Source organism: Pempheris klunzingeri, chromosome 12, assembly GCF_042242105.1.
Source record: "Pempheris klunzingeri isolate RE-2024b chromosome 12, fPemKlu1.hap1, whole genome shotgun sequence".
NCBI classification, from domain to species: Eukaryota; Metazoa; Chordata; class Actinopteri; order Acropomatiformes; family Pempheridae; genus Pempheris; species Pempheris klunzingeri.
The window spans coordinates 23,802,865-23,819,158 of NC_092023.1; positions in this window are offsets into that span (position 1 = coordinate 23,802,865).

Here is a 16,294-nt window from a genome sequence, read left to right on the forward strand (position 1 = left end):
GGACCGCAGAATGAGCTCATCATGTGAACAATGAGAGAATTACAGGGTTAGGAATATATATATATATACATACACACACACACACACACACACACACTCATATACACAAACACAGTCTCACTCTGTCATGCCTGCCCACACACAAAGCTCACTTTTAGCCCTCAGGCGTCGCATTTGAGAGTTTCATTTACTTGATTAAATCATATTTGCATATGGAAATTGTTTGAAAATGATATTAATTTGTTATATTCAAAGGAGAATTACTTTCTCATATTAAAGCTAAATCAGACAAACGCTGCAAGAGTGACAGGTGATGATATTGAACTTTGTCAGTTGGGGCCTGTCATGCACACACACACACACACACACACACACACACACACACACACACACACATATACACTCACAAAAATTGGACAAAACGCAGGTGCATATGTCCAAATCTTCCTCCCTCCCCCATTTCAATGGAGACGGAGGTCATTTGCTTAGCAGCGAGTGGCAAGACCTTGTATGTTGTGTCCAGGTGTGTGTGACTGATGTAGCTCTGCGAGACGCCACCGTGGGACAGATCTCCTCCTGAGCCAACTTAACTTATCAGGAACACGGACCAAAAAAATCAGGCTAATTAATTAAGAACAGTATTAGAAGTAATGGGATATTATAATATAAATTGCTACATTCTGGAACCAATTTAATCCAATTACTGGAACCCCTCATGAATATAATACCTCCAAAATCACTCCGTCAGAGTCCAAAGGGAGATGTGTCTGACTACTAAGACTGAAAGAAAAGAAAAAGGAAAAAAAATAAAAAATCTGCTCCCTTTTAACAGCGAACACCAACGATGACTTAAATGGTTGAGAGGAACTGTTAATTTGAGTAATAAACCTAATGATGATTTTTTTTTTCCCTAACTGACATTTCGACCATTTACAACCTGAGTAGGTTTTTGTTTGAGCTCCCTTGTGTTTGATAAAGACGAATGACTGGAAAGGCTGATTGGCGCTTTTTCTCTTGATGGCCTCTACCCAATTTAAAAAATGTCTTAAAGGAGACAAAAGAATACTATTCTACACCAGCTAAAGTGGAGGACTGGATGGGATAAATTGACATGAAAAAAATCACAGCAACTTTAGAGGCTTAGAAATCACTGCACGAGAGATAAATCCACATTACGGCATATAAAACAATACACGAGTGAGATTTAGTCTTACTGAGCGTCTTATAAATGCAAACAAATTGCAAAGCAGTTTGAGGGTCAAACTTATTGTCCTCACTCAGTGACAGAAGTAAATATACCTAACCTTAATTACACTTAAAAGTTTCCGTGCTTTTATGATTTTCCAGCCGTGGCGGAGGACATATTTACATAAATTCCACAATGTGACAAAAAAGTACAAGTGAGTAAAACTCCTGCATCAAAAGCAACACATGCTTCCACTATTTACATCTTCTTTTACATTTAGCCACATATAGACAGAATGGCCTCTCGCAGTGCTCTGTCATCGTTCATTATTGACAGTGTTTAATGTAACTGAATGCACTATAAAATGAGTTGAGCTGATGTGTTTAAAAGACGGGATGGATTGTTACACATTTAACTACCCAACAATGTAAAATAGTTCGCTTTAGCACCGCCTCAGCCAATAGACCTCGCACATCAATGACTCCTATAATCTAATGGTAAGATACCACCTGGAGGGACTGTTTTTCTGCAATGAGTACTTTTACTTTTGATACATAAAGTATATTGTCGCTTTTACTTGCAGGACTTGTAACAGCCTGTTTTTATAGTGTATTATTGCCATCTTGCTTAAAGTCGCTCTTATCAATACTACAACAGCTATAGATTAAATGACTGTGTGTAGTGTCAAACTAATGATTAAGCCACAGAGAATCATTACCGGACTCTGCAGTCCTCTTCAGCTCCTCTTGACCATTTCAGCGCCCCCTTCAGCTCATTTTGACTTCCTGTTTTGATTCAGTCTCTTATTAGTCCACTTATTACATTAACTTATAATACGGCTTGTCCAATGTGAGCTGGTAGAGGGTTAAGCAGACAGAGAGTAGATAATGGACAGACGAAAGGTTATCCACTAAGTTACCAACTATAACTGTCAAATTATAGGCAAATATAAAGGAGTAAAATGTTTAATATTTCTCTCTCAAATGTAGTTTAGTATAAATATAAAATAACATGACTTTTCTGACAATTATTAAGTTATTTAAGATTGAAATACTCAAGTTTGACTTCAAGGACAAGGCTGACAATACCTTGTCTTCTGCAACCATTCGTCCGTCTCTCAGTACGTTCAGACTTTCCTACTCTGTCTGTGGCGCTCCCTTGGTTCCAGCTTAATTCAGTATTGGAACCAAAAATTTGCAAAATGATTTTGTCAGCTCTCAATGTATTTTCTAACAGGCACATGTAAAAACGGGGACAAAAGTGGATTTTTTGGGGACTATTTTCAGCAGCGGAATAATCTACATTAGGTGCTGTAGTGCATATTTGGGACAGCAGGGTGGTGAGTGTGGAAATGACTAAAATATATGTGTTCATATTAATGCAAGAACATTGTGACTGACTGGTGCAGGAGGGAAAATGAAACTGAAGTGGAATTGTATAAGTTAGTTTATAGATTAACATGTGACACCTATGTAAGGTGAGTGTGGGTTCAGGGTGGGCTCAGGAGACCCTGGTCACACCTGCATCTCCTGTATGAAAAGTTTTTGTTGTGTGTAAGTGTTTGCTGTCCTGAAAACCCATCAGAGGCACCGTCAGTGTCACTAACCCTAACCCTAACCCTGCTGTGCCAGGATGCAATTATTGAATTTTAAGGAATCAGATGGTAACTTCTACAGGCCGGGAACAAAGTGGCTTTAAAACTTTCTGAAGAAGAAATGAAATTATTTCACATGGAAAAACAAAACTTGGTTGCTCTTTTAATCAGCCACAAATTCAACCATGCCTTAATGCATATTTAATTACATCATCTTTCCCTTTTTTTTTTTTTGATCAAAGCGAGAGCGAAGATCTCGTTAAACGGAGGCATATGGACGTTAGTGTGAAATATTGAGAAGTATATGAAAGAGGAGCCTTGTATTCCCTGGTGGATCCCTCAGACAATCACGCCAAAGAATGGAGCAGAATGAATTGAGGTGCTGGTTGTTGTGCTGTTGTTGAGAAAATCACCTCACCAGTAAAGCTATTATCCCATACAACCGAACACAATAGAATTTGAGTCAATTCAGTTTTATTGATACTCTCACATGCAATTTAGCAGGTAGCGTTTGTAGTCACAGCCGCACCGTATTCACAAACAACAGATAATACAATAACACACAACATAATTGTAATGGTAGATACAGTGGGGAAATACCACACGCCAGTGCCGCTTTGGTGGTATTACCATATGCCTAGACATAGTAAATGTGCATCTGAAATGCCTTAAATGGCTCTCTACTGTTTATTGCTGTTTTTCAGTCCAGTAGATTAAGTCATCTTTGCCAAACAAGGATGATACACACTCACTTCAGGCCTGGGGTTTTAATAATAATGGCGATGACTTGACTCTCTAATTTTAGTTTTGGAGGAAAATATCAATATCTCAAAAAATAACCCAGTGTAACACTTCAAATATAACTTTGCTGCTGGTTTAAAATATTTCCTCCATTCTTTAGAGAAGTAACTGCACCGTCAAAGCATCGGTTGTTGCTTTGTTACAGCCCTGAAGCACCTAAAACCTGGCCTCAGAACTCCAATATTTCTCCATCATTACATATTTATGACAAAATATGCAGCAATCAAAGTTTACAAGCCATCTACTAGGTATTAGTAACTGAGAGTTCAATACTGTAATTAGGTTTTATCAGTTTTGATTCAAACAACCAGCTCTCATCAGATTCTCATTCAAATGTTGCTGAATCCTGCTGACGCCATGTCACCCTTGTCCACTAGAGCCACAAACCAATCGCTTCTAATAATATGTGTAGTGATGTAGTAATTTTCAGGTGCAACATGTTGTATAAATAATCTTCTTAAATATATGGCTCAGATTGATAGAAATGTGCTTTTGTAACCATGCTGTAAAAACTGTAGAGCTCCAGTCCTGGAACATGTTACACAGCAGACAGTTATAATGTCAGATTTCATGCTGGAAGGTGTTTTTACTTTGAGTGGAGCTACAGTAGCAGTTTTCTCTCGACGTCCAGTTTTTGTATTTAGTCGGGCCAGGCTTGATACTAACCTGCACCTGCCTTCGCTTCAGGACACAGATGAAAAATATCAATCATCTTATCTTAACTCCGCATTTCATGGCAGACCAGCATATTTCTCAAAATGTTCACTGAGGACCTGTCAGCCATGGACGCAGTAGCTGTCGCCTGCCCCCTATACTTGTAAGAAACTCACGTACACAAACATGCTTCTATGACATTTTCGCTGTGTCTGATGTGCAGTTTCAGTTTATTTCAATTCAAGTGTATCTGCGTGTATGTCGTACGAAGGTCAGTCGTAATGGCGAACCTCTATGCGCGTTCATTGTGTTGAGTTTGGGGTTTCATGTTTTTTTGGCAAATGCGTGCAGCTGTTGTGATGTTATGTGTATAATTCTGTGACAAAAGCATTACATGATTATGTCGATTTGTATGCAAGCATTAAACACACGTCTGCAACCATGAAAACTGAAATGCAAGAATTCTCCTTTTGCAACGAGTCTCTCTTTCACGTTGAACACAGAAAAATGCAGGTACGCACACGCATGCAAATCCCATGCGAACACACACACACACACACACACACACACACATTCCATCTGCACACACATCTGCTAAGGTTAAGTGGTAAACCGGTCAATGTTATTTAGGTTTTGTAGGAAATAATCATGATGAAGGGTGTTGTTGAAATGACGTTAAACAGATAGATCTCCATCACAGTTATTAATTCCTGTTAGCTTAAACTTTGGCTTATCTCTGACCAGCCTGCCCCTTCTCTCTCTCTCTCTATCCCTCTTTCCCTTTCCTGATTTACTTCCAGGTCAGTTTTCTTACTAAAGTCTCTCTGAACATTGCGCTTTTACAGTTCAGCCTCTTTAATTCAGACAAGAGAAGAACTGAGTTGATAGAAATGTTGAAACGCTCATCTGAGTTACCCTTAGTGGGCTCAAAGTAATAAAGCAGGTGGTGCGCCCAGCGTTTGGAAGACATCTTATGCCCTGGGTTTCACCTCTCAGGCTACATACAGGCGTCTCAACCTTACTGTTAAAAGGTGTTGGGGGTCAAATGCAGCCTGGATACCTACAGCTGTTGGTCAGGGCTCAAAAAGGTATTATCAACCTCAGTTTTTGGTTTTCAGTTATTCTAAAAGACTTTAGAATAAAGCAAAGATGAGACTGGAAACCAAAGACCTCTTTGTATTAAGACACATTTACAACGTTATCTCTCAGATATAACCGCCAGAACAACAACCTCCTACTCAATGGCAGCAAAACAAGGGAGCTGATTGTGCACTGTACAGGAACCGTCAGGGAGAAGGACGTGCCCAGTCTCCATCAATGGGACCCTGCTGGAGATGTTCTATGTATGTACTTTTACATACCGTCTGCTCCTTTAGTTTTCACCATTCTCTCTTAAGGATGTCTCTCTAATGTCCTCATGGAAGTGCCCATTTAAGGCTACAAGCAACTCATAATGCAACAACTGTTAATCTAACAAGCTCACTCTGTACCGCAAGGCCACGAGCCGGGAGTCACTCAATTCAACTTTTTCTGTTGCGAATATGTAAATGCAAAGAATATAATAGATTTATCGAAATGGAATTTCAAAAGTGTAATAAATACTCTCTTATGTTTGGTTAGAAGAGCCCAAACTGCACCAACACTTGTCCTCTAAAAAAAATAAACTTTATCATCCTAATATTTGGACAAAAACAGCATAGAAATCCAAATGTGTGGAGCTGCCACTTTCTGGTGCAGTGACACCTGAAGAACAACTAACCCTAAGCTTGTTATCTAAAATCTACCCTTAGTGAGGTTTTTAATTGTGTGAATGCATCCTTGATTTCTGTGTTGACTGATGTTACCTCTTTCCCAGTCAGGTTTGCCACACATACGTTGTGTTAAAAGCTCTTCAGACTCTGATGTCAGCCTTCACAGCAGTTCAACCTCTGACAAATCCTTCACTGAAACTCCACTGTTGTTTGCGATAAAAGTCATTTTTAGTGCAGGTCTTTGGCAGGAGGCGGAGAGGTGGATCTCTGTTTGAGTTCCCGGTTCTTGGCCACATCTTCCAGCCACACGGCGTTAATCACATCAATTCAAGCCTTTTTGTTGCCACGTGTTTGTGTGTGAAAAGGTGTGCATGTCTGTTGGTGTGTTCAATGATTACTCATGTTCACACATAAGCTGACTCTATATGTGGCTTCACTGACAATAGCACTAGTGACTGTGTTTGCACACGTGTGGCTGTGTGTTTAATGATCTTTCGTGTGTGTGTGTGTGTGTGTGGGAGAGGATTTGGCCCTCTCTCCTTTGTGATTGTGACTTTATTAAAGGTGTTTGTTCTGTCGGATGGCAGAGACACAGAAGAAGCTAAATTGGAAAGCACATAATCTGCACATTATACACATCATGTGTCAAAATATAGAAGAGTGATTTATATGACAATCCCAATCCATGACATTTTGCTGCTTTATGGTATCAAAATGTAATGATAAATATCATTTATTATAAGCACAGCATAAAATTACCATGAGCTAGTCGCCAAATGCTGCTGAATGGAGGATTTGGTTGTTTATCTTTCAATTCTTTCATCCCAGGGAACACTGTAAAAATATCCAATGAGACATTTAAGCTAATATTGAGTCTTAAAAATGGTCAGAAACATGTTAGTGAGGAAGGTAAATGTTAATAGTACAAACTGACTCTTTTCAAAAGTTTTCTTTAATCAGTAAAATCACATTGAGGAGCGATGCTGCAACATCTAAAATACATGAAACTGCACTGGATGTCAGCAGCTTGTTTTTCCTTTTTAATAGCATTCCAAAAATGATAAAATTATAAATCATATTCTAGCTGCAATCTGCTAAAAGCATCTTGGAGACAAATGATCAACTATTCCTGTGGCAGCAAAAACATCACTCGTGTACTGAGGTGTTAAGATGGTTTGAACGTGGAACCCAGATATTAACTGGAAAGTCCATTTTTACCCTTTTCGTGTTGCAAAAAGTGAACCAAAACAAGAAAACACCTGTAACGGGTGTGTTTAGGACCCAATTACAGCACACAGGACATCAGCAAAAACTCAAAGGCACTTTTATTACGCCAGGCAAGCAGGTGACTGCAGTTCAAAATAACAGCCTGGATTACGAAGCCAACACGGGGAATCAAAGCAGCCAAAAGCCGGGCAGCCACGAGCAGACAGGATCCAGGAGGGACTGGGACAGGACTCGTGGTTGGAGACAGAAGGCTGAAGTGATTACCGGGACGGAGACGAGGCGGATTGATCGGAGACAGGCTGGCTCAGTGATCAGTTCAGGAATGAGTGTTGGAGAGTCCTGCCTCAAACAAATTAACTTCTTGCTTTCCCAGCTTGATATTTTCTGTTAAGGTTTAGTTTTAAAGGCGTTCTCTGGCAGTTTCTTGAACTGATCACACACTCCAACATTTACCCGGCTTTGGAAACCTCTCTGTGGTTATCTCAGGGCCTCCTGCCATACACCTTGCATGCCGGACGCCCAGAAATGATGGCATGTAATTGAGCCGCCGTAATTTGTAGTGATTGACCCAGAGGGCTGGCTATTAGCAATTGTCAGCTATAATGATAGATCCCTTTAGCATTACAGAGCCACGGCCGTCCTCAGTGTCCGCACCCGCTTAACTTGTTATTTATAGATCATGTCAGGCCTGTAATAAACATAAAGCATAAAACTGCAGCTAATGTGCTGCTAATGAAATCTGGACATGAGCAACTTTATGAATTGAAATAATTCACAGGACTGTTTCAGTGGCACTGGGTGCCTCTAACTCAGAAAAGGTTAACTGTGTGTGTGTGTGTGTGTGTGTGTGTGTGTTTGGCTGTAGTGTGTAGAGCTGTCTTGCTCATTTTTAAGGCGTAAATGTATATAGTAGCCTACGGTGGCTAAAACTACAGCACTACAATGCAGTCAATGATAACGGAGTGTGATATTTTGTGTGTTAATCTGCCTCTGGATAAGTGGTTGACAAAAAAGACTCTGCAGTCTCCATACACTCTACCGGTGAGAGCAGTGCATTAAAAGGGAGCCATGTTGGATCCTTGAAACCTCCCTTTCAGGTCGCCATGGCCTTTTTGTGCTAAATAGCTTTTATTGTGATAAGGCTTTGAACTTGCTGGCTGGATGGGTGGTAGGTGTATTACAAAATATATTAAAAATAACAGTTTCAAATGAAATGTTCACCACTCGCCTTCAAAATATGAAAAACACCACTTTAGTCTTTTAATTACAATTTTGATCTGCTTAAATAGCCTTAACGTGAATGTAAAAAGGTGTTTTCTCTTTCTCATTTTGAAAGTATTGCAGCACTACTAAAGGGATTTTGTTCAGTTAAATCTTAAATGTAATCCTCCATACTGTGAAAAGCTGTTTGTGCTACAGTGTGTTATTCTGTTTGCATTTTCCTGTTTGTTCAGTAGCATTAAAATCAGCAGAAACACAACACAAGAGCTTTCTACCACCAACTCTTAGACTGCTATTCATGAAAACAGAGAAGGAAACACTGAAACACTGAAACACACACACACACACACACACACACACACACACACACACACACACATCTGTTATTGAGATTTTTCACATCAAAACAAAAGTAGTAGTTTCTAACCAAAAATATCCCACAATTTCTTTGTAACATGCAGAGGAGTGTTTTTGTTAAATGCCTCCAGAAGCAGGAGGAAGTACTGTAGGCCTACATCTCACCTTAAGTCTTCAGTTTTTTTTTTCATGCACAGTGTGTATTATAACGCCAAGCTCACAGCTTTGTGTAAAACATTCTGACGGACCAGTAATCAGCAGTAATTGACCTCTGTACTATTACACACACTCATGAGCTGCTGCACACAAGTGAAATCATTTCTAAAGCCAGTTCTCCCGGCTATACAGGAACTCTGTCTTCTGTCAAGGTCTTGGTTTATGTAAATGGCCGGACTTTTCTCAAAGCATTCATAGTTGTTGCTTTGTTGTGCCCTTGTAAATGTGCCCTGACGAACTGAAACCAATCAGCATATGATTTTTCAACTAAACTTGCTATTACAGGACTGTAAATGTTTGAAAGGTGATTTCAGATGCAGCTCTGTTTGTTTTCTGACATAACTTTCAGTTTCTCCTGAAAATATAAATTCATCATCATCATCTGCCCTTTGGGATTCTGTATAATAAAATGAGATGCTTTATATCAATATTTGAATTTCAGATATTATCGTTCAGATAGCCTCAGATATTAATATACAACAAAGGTACTGCTGCATATTAATCTGTAGAAAATGTTTATTCCAGAAAGCCGGTTTGTACGCTGCTCATGCTCATTAAACCACTAAAATGTCATCTGCTTTTATTGCATGTTGCATGATTTTGTCTCAGTTCTTCTGTAGTATGAGCCTAAAATAAAAAATAAAAAAAAAACAGAATAAGAGCAGCACTGGCTAAAAACTTGGATGTTGAGAGTAAAATATAAAATGTGTACTGTGCAGTTGAGCTGTGTTAAAGGTAAGCGTGCTATCTAGTGGACTGTGTATTTGTGTGTTTGGATGTTGTTCAGATCCCTGTATTTTCCCGTGTACGCTATAAAAGCTGCTTGTTTGAGTTGCCGTCCACGCCGTCTTGTATTTACTCTGTGTGGCTGTGTTTGAGCACACATGCATACAGTTGTGTGTCCGTGCATGTGCGTGTGAATGTGTGCGTAAATCTCCTGCTGCCTTTCCCCCCCGTCTTATTGCTTTCTTGAAATCCTCTTGATTCGCCCAGTCCCCGAGGCTAGAGCCCCATACACAGCAGATGTTCCACTGAAAAGGCCATGAATGTTTAATCATTTGTGTTATTGATGCCGCCTTTTTGTTTGTTAGCAAGTGTGAGCGACTGTTAGGGTCTTATGTGTCTATTTTTGTATGTTATGCATCCGTTTGTGCGCGTGTGTGTGGCAAAAGGGAGAGATCAGTAAATTCACAAACATCAGTGTTTTTCATTTATGTTTAAAAAAAGCTCTCTTTACCTCACATGCCCTGCAATGAATGAATAATGAAGGCTATTAAAAATGTTATTCAGGATCATTGAGTGTGCTGTGTCAAATATCACATCAATGCACTCTCACAAAACAAGACAATCTTTATTTTCCTTTTTTGTCAAACAGAAAGTTAACACCCCCCCCCACACACACACACACACACCCCGATCATGGATGAACAAACTGGGCTCCGTCTCTAAACTGTGATTTGTTGGACTTAAAGCTGCTGTTTTAGTATTTGAGCTGACAGCCAGATTTGATCATAATTAGACAGCATGCCGTGGGCTTTGATTGGCACGGTAATTGGATTGTCATTGGGGCTGAAAAGCTATTATCTTAGGATCATGCCCCATGAAATTTGTTGGAAAAACTTCTGTGGCCGTCATTAAGTCGGCCATCTTGGGGGCCTCCGCAAATGAGCTTTCTTTTCAGTGAAGGAAAAGAGAGCAAGAAGAAGGGAAGAGGGGGAAAAAAAAAAAGGAAAACATACCTGTGCACCGCTGGGACCCTTAGATCCTTCGAATTGCAGCAAAGACAATCTGGGCTCTATTGATTAATGATATTAGCATAGCAGGTAGCGCTAAGTTGAAAAGCGGCGTGCTGGGTTATTGCCCATCGCTCTCGCCCACTCGCCAGTAACAGTGGTGGGGGTGGGCAGGGTGAGGAGGGGGGGCAGCAAGTGAAGGAATGGGATAATGAGAGAGAGGTGAGCCTGGAAGGAGTGCAAGGGACAGGAGCGATGGGAGGAAAAGGAGAAACTGCAGGGTGGCTTTTCATTTGCAATTGTTTATGTAAAGTATCAGGTGCGGTGCCCATTGTAGGGGAATAAGTAGCAATGTGAGGTAATGAAAATGAGAATAGAGATGTGAGACGTGAAATAGGTGGCGTTCCTCAAAGCCATTGGGCAATTAAATCAACTTACACACCTCTGAAAGCTGAGAAAAACAGCAGCTGAGATATCTGACTCCCAGCATCTTTCCTTTTCTGTTTTGTTTGCTTGCACTCCAGCACCGGGATCAAGAGCGCTGAGCGTACATTCTAAGACTAAAGTAACAATCAAGTCAAATTATTTTCACAATCAGATTTTCAGGCTTTGATTTCAACAACAAAATTCATAAATCAGCATAAAGCATTCTGTATGAGAGAAATGAGAATAAATACTAATTGAACTGTCTGATTTTCCTTTTGAGACAAAGTTTGCTAAGTTAATTAAACAAACAATCCAATTTTGATAGTCAGTACACTTGAATATTGTATGTATATGTATATGTATATGTATATGTATATGTATATGTATATGTATATATATATATTATATATATGCACTGTTGCCCATAAAGTTGGAATAATTGTTCAATACCCCCAATTTTGTTAAAGCCCGAATACACAGTTTGCAAAGGTTCATTGTGGTTAAAGTTTCACTGTGATATGTTTGGAAGAGTTTGATCAATAAAGTTGAGAAGATATACACTTTCACATACTTTCACACTAAGCTAAAACTAGTGCAGTTTAATACAACAGAACTACAATTAACTCTCCCTTCATGATCAAAAGCTTTTGTAGAAACTGTAGAGGTGTAGATTTGACTATACGGTCATTTTGCAGGATGCAGTTGCAGCGTAAAGTTTGCTATCGTGTGCCAGGCTATAACACCATGAGCATTAGTTGATGCTTCGCCATAACAGAAAGTAAGGAGCTACTATCAGCTTGTATCGTGTCTCGCAATCTCCACAGAACGCCACAGCTGTTACGTTTTACGGTGCTCTACCGTTTCAGTGGAAGGGGTGGGGGTGGGGGCTGTGAGAGAGAGAGAGAGAGAGAGAGAGATCGCTGCCTGATTACAATTACTACGTGTCCCACACTGCTTCTCATTACTGAAATCATTGTGCTCACACATTTGGAAGTTAGCAAAAGTTAGAAAAACAGACTTAGAATGCAACTGTGTGTGCTGAAGGAACAGCAGCAACTTTCAGTTTTAAGACTTCGTCATATCTCCGGGAGGGTCCTCCAGTCTAAAATGAGCACCACAAATAAATGTGTTTTTTCGCAAATGGGTGCAGTTGTGAAGTCCCATTTCCTCTCCTGCACTAAACGCACCCAGGCACAAAACTAACAGCTCTCCTTTTCCTGCTGGGAAAACTGTGGACTCCATGTGCTGACAGGTTAGAGTTCGTGCAACCTGCCCAATAATTTACCATGATGATATCTGTGAAATGCCACTAAAACCTACTGAAATCACACCAGCTCACTGTAACAGATGCTCAGACTCACTACCTCCTACTACTGCAGCGGATAGCGACTCCCTCATGTTACGTCATATGACAGACCTTAAAAAAAAAACCTAACCTGTTTTTAGGAGCTTATAAACATTTTAAATCCTGCATTACCCTTACAAATGATCGTTAAGATTAAATATAAATGTCAGAAAAAAAAGATCCTGCAAGTTGCTCTTTAAAGTACATATACAGTATGTCTCTAATTTCGGTTTTGACAAAATCTTTGCATATTTTCGTATATTTTTCTTTGACTATTTCTTTGTACATTGATTTTGTTAAACTGCACCTTTCAACCTTTTAATACTTCATTACTATTTCAACATAATTGATGGGAATTCGATTTGGTGAGCTCACACAAAACAGGAACGACAAGAATCTGCCACACATACAATAAACCCTCCGGACATAAAGATGATTCAAGAAATAGTAAATTAGTTTTCTACTGTCTTTATTTAAATGGTAAATGGACTCTAGTTGTTCATTCACACTCATAAGGGAGCGATTTGGGGTTTAGTGTCTTGCCCAAGGACACTTCGACGAGGATCCAGGGATCAAACTGCTGGAGTCTCTCCATCCCCAAATGGTTACCTCCATTAAATCCATCTGAAAATTAAGAACTACTCCCAAACTCAGCAAAACTACTTGAAAGACTAACCATAGAATATTGGTAGAAAATTGCAAACCCATAAAGGTACCACCGTACAGTACGTCCAGAAGACAGTGAAACCATACACTTCAGCCTGTCCACTGCGCCACAGTACTGTCAAATGGCTCGCTACTCCCTCACTCCAAGGGTCTCTGAGCAAATGCTTAACAAAACCACCACTGTTTGCTCTCCTGGCTCCACAGTGGTGAACAGCCAAAACTCTACACATCTTCAGACTAAAACCTCATCTGTCAGACTGCACCTTGGGCCAAAAAAAACCCCTCTTCCTCTTTCTCTTGTTGCTTCTAAATGTGTCACTGGAAGCAGCTCAGCATATTTGACAGATGTTGGGGTTTGTACCATTTCTGGGGCAGTTTGGAAAAGTTATCGGAAATGATTGACTGATCCAGTCTTATAAAATACTAAACTATCTATTTGGTATTATGATTATGATAATTAACTTAATAACTACTACCAAAATTACCACAATGACAGCTTTTTGAAGGATTTTGGAGTTCTTGACAGAGTCGGGGATGGCAGTATTCACTCTAGTACAATATTAAAGAAGACAGCATGTGGATTAAAACATTTATTAAAACATAACCAAATCATACATACAAACAGTAAGTGTGACTAGCTAACCAACAATATGGAGTGTGTCTACCAGTCCTCAAAAGGGAAGAAGAAGGTCCTTCAGTGTGCTGCTTTCTCAGCCTGTTGATGAGTCAGGCTGGAAGAAGAGTTGTGGTTCTTTGTCCTTATTGTCCTGGTCGTGAGGGTTGCTGAACCCTCAGAGGTCCCCGACAGGGGACTATTCTGATTCTGATTCTGAATACAATGTGAAAAAAAAATCCTAATTTATTCCTTCATGTAGCGCATAGATTTCAAAAGTGTCAGATAAAATAAATGAATGAGGCAATGAAATACTCACTGGTCATGTCTGCCATTAGCTTCTGATTTTTGGTGGCCACGAGTAAAGTTTGCCAAATGTTGGTGCTAAGCTAAGTTCCAAGTTCAGTATTGACTTGTTTAGGATTTAGGACTGGAATTTGGAATTTCATTTCAAAGAGGGGAGACATTTTTGGTACTTTCAAAGCAAAGACTATGTGCCACCTTTTGTTTTTAACTGTACGGACGCTCACTCTGAGGCTGAGTCTGATTGAACTGAATAATCCCACCCTCATGTGTGTGTGTGTGTGTGTGTGTGTGTGTGTGTGTGTGTGTGTGTGTGTGTGTGTATGCATGTGCACTTCTGTCTCCATGCCTCAGGCAAATGGCTCCTAAATTGACATTCTCACCAGTCAAGGCCAAATCCACTGCTGTAAACTCTCTGGGGGGGCAAGAGGTGACAACATGGCAGAACTACACACTGTTCCCACACAAAATGATGACATTAATATACTTGAATACAACACTGTGTCATGCATTAGGGAGCATTGTGTTATGCTCTTTCTGACATAAAACTCTCGGGGAATGTTTGTGTGTGTGTGTGTGTGTGTGTGTGTGTGAGAGAGAGAGAGAGAGAGAGTGAGGACTACCTCTAGTTTATGATACATGCTTCCTCTACAGAATAGTTTGCAAATGGATTCAAGATAATGAATGCAGCTTTACATCATATCTGAAAGGTGTAATATATTTGTAAAATGTTTTGTCCTGCTGATAGCAGCTCTGTTTCCCCTCTTTCTCATTGTGTCTGTGGGTGAAAGTTTCCATGCAGGCACTGTTGATCATGGCCTATCAAGTGTCATTTGATTTGCATTCAGTGGACGCGTCATTATTCACAACATTTGATGTCCACAAAAACACATTAGACCTCTCTGTTTCAGTGCAGAGTGGCGTTGGCCTCGACCGCCCAGACATCATTTGTGCTCCCAAATAGTCCAAATGTAAATTGATATGTAAGAAAATGCCCCATTAACTTTTTCATTAATGGTTATAATGCATTCTGAGTGTCATCCGCAGGGCGGTGTGCTTCCCTGCGCAAGGCCAAGCACGCATGTGCCACACACACAAACACAGAGCCACACAAACATGTTCAAACACATGCATGCAAATACACAAATGCACCCTAATAAATCATACAGGAAATACTGAAACACCCTGTATGAGAATAATCCACACAAATACACCCATATCAGCAAACTTTATGTGGATTCAATTAGGTATTAAGTATAATTTCATTTTAAAATCAGTATATGGTTCTCTTTTATGCCATTTTATTTTGATTGGACCATTATTGAGTTTTCTATTAAACCTAACCTAAGTGTTTTGATGCCTAAACCTAACCAAACTGCAACTGTCTCACAACTTTAACCAACTGTGTTATTGTTAAAATAACGGCACTACTCTGGTAATGTTATGCCTGTCACTGTGGATGATTTACGCCTCCTGGTCTAAAGGTTGGTGCTGTTGGTCCCGACTGAATAATTCTAATGTCAGTGATAACTACTGATAATGGGCCATTTACTGGGCGGACGACACCTTGAGTGGGCACCAATATTCACTCCTTTTAACTCCGTTTTAGTCACCCCCTTCTGAGAGGCTTCACTATGTCCGCCTGCGAGATGCTAAGTTTGGCAGGTAGACGTCAGGGTTCATCACCTGGCCGCTACAGCCGGAAATGAATCGGATCAGAACCAGGAAAAAAGACTAAAATGCTGAAAGAACACGCAATCACACTACAATACACACCATTTGAGTTATTGTTAATATAAGGAGTATTGATTAGTGCAGCATTAAATATTACTTTTTAAATCTGTAAATGTTATCAGCTCTTTTAGTGGCCAGTCACCAATTTGTTTGGAGGTTGAGGGATGGACTGAAATGTTTTTTTTAAAAAAAAAGCTATGACCATTTATAAAATATCCTTTTTTTCAGGGATTACTAAAAGTGCAGACGACAGAGAGTAAAAATTTGTCACTCTGCAACTATGTTGTCAAGTTCCCAATTCCTGTTTCTTTTTCAACCTGGACTACCTCCTACTTATTTTCCCTCATATTTGTCTCTGCACACACATGCTTACAGTGTGCACACGCAAACACTTGTACTCCCTCCTGCAGTCACTGTAAGAGTTAATATGTCTATTATTTGGCCAACACGTCAAGCACTTATCCCTG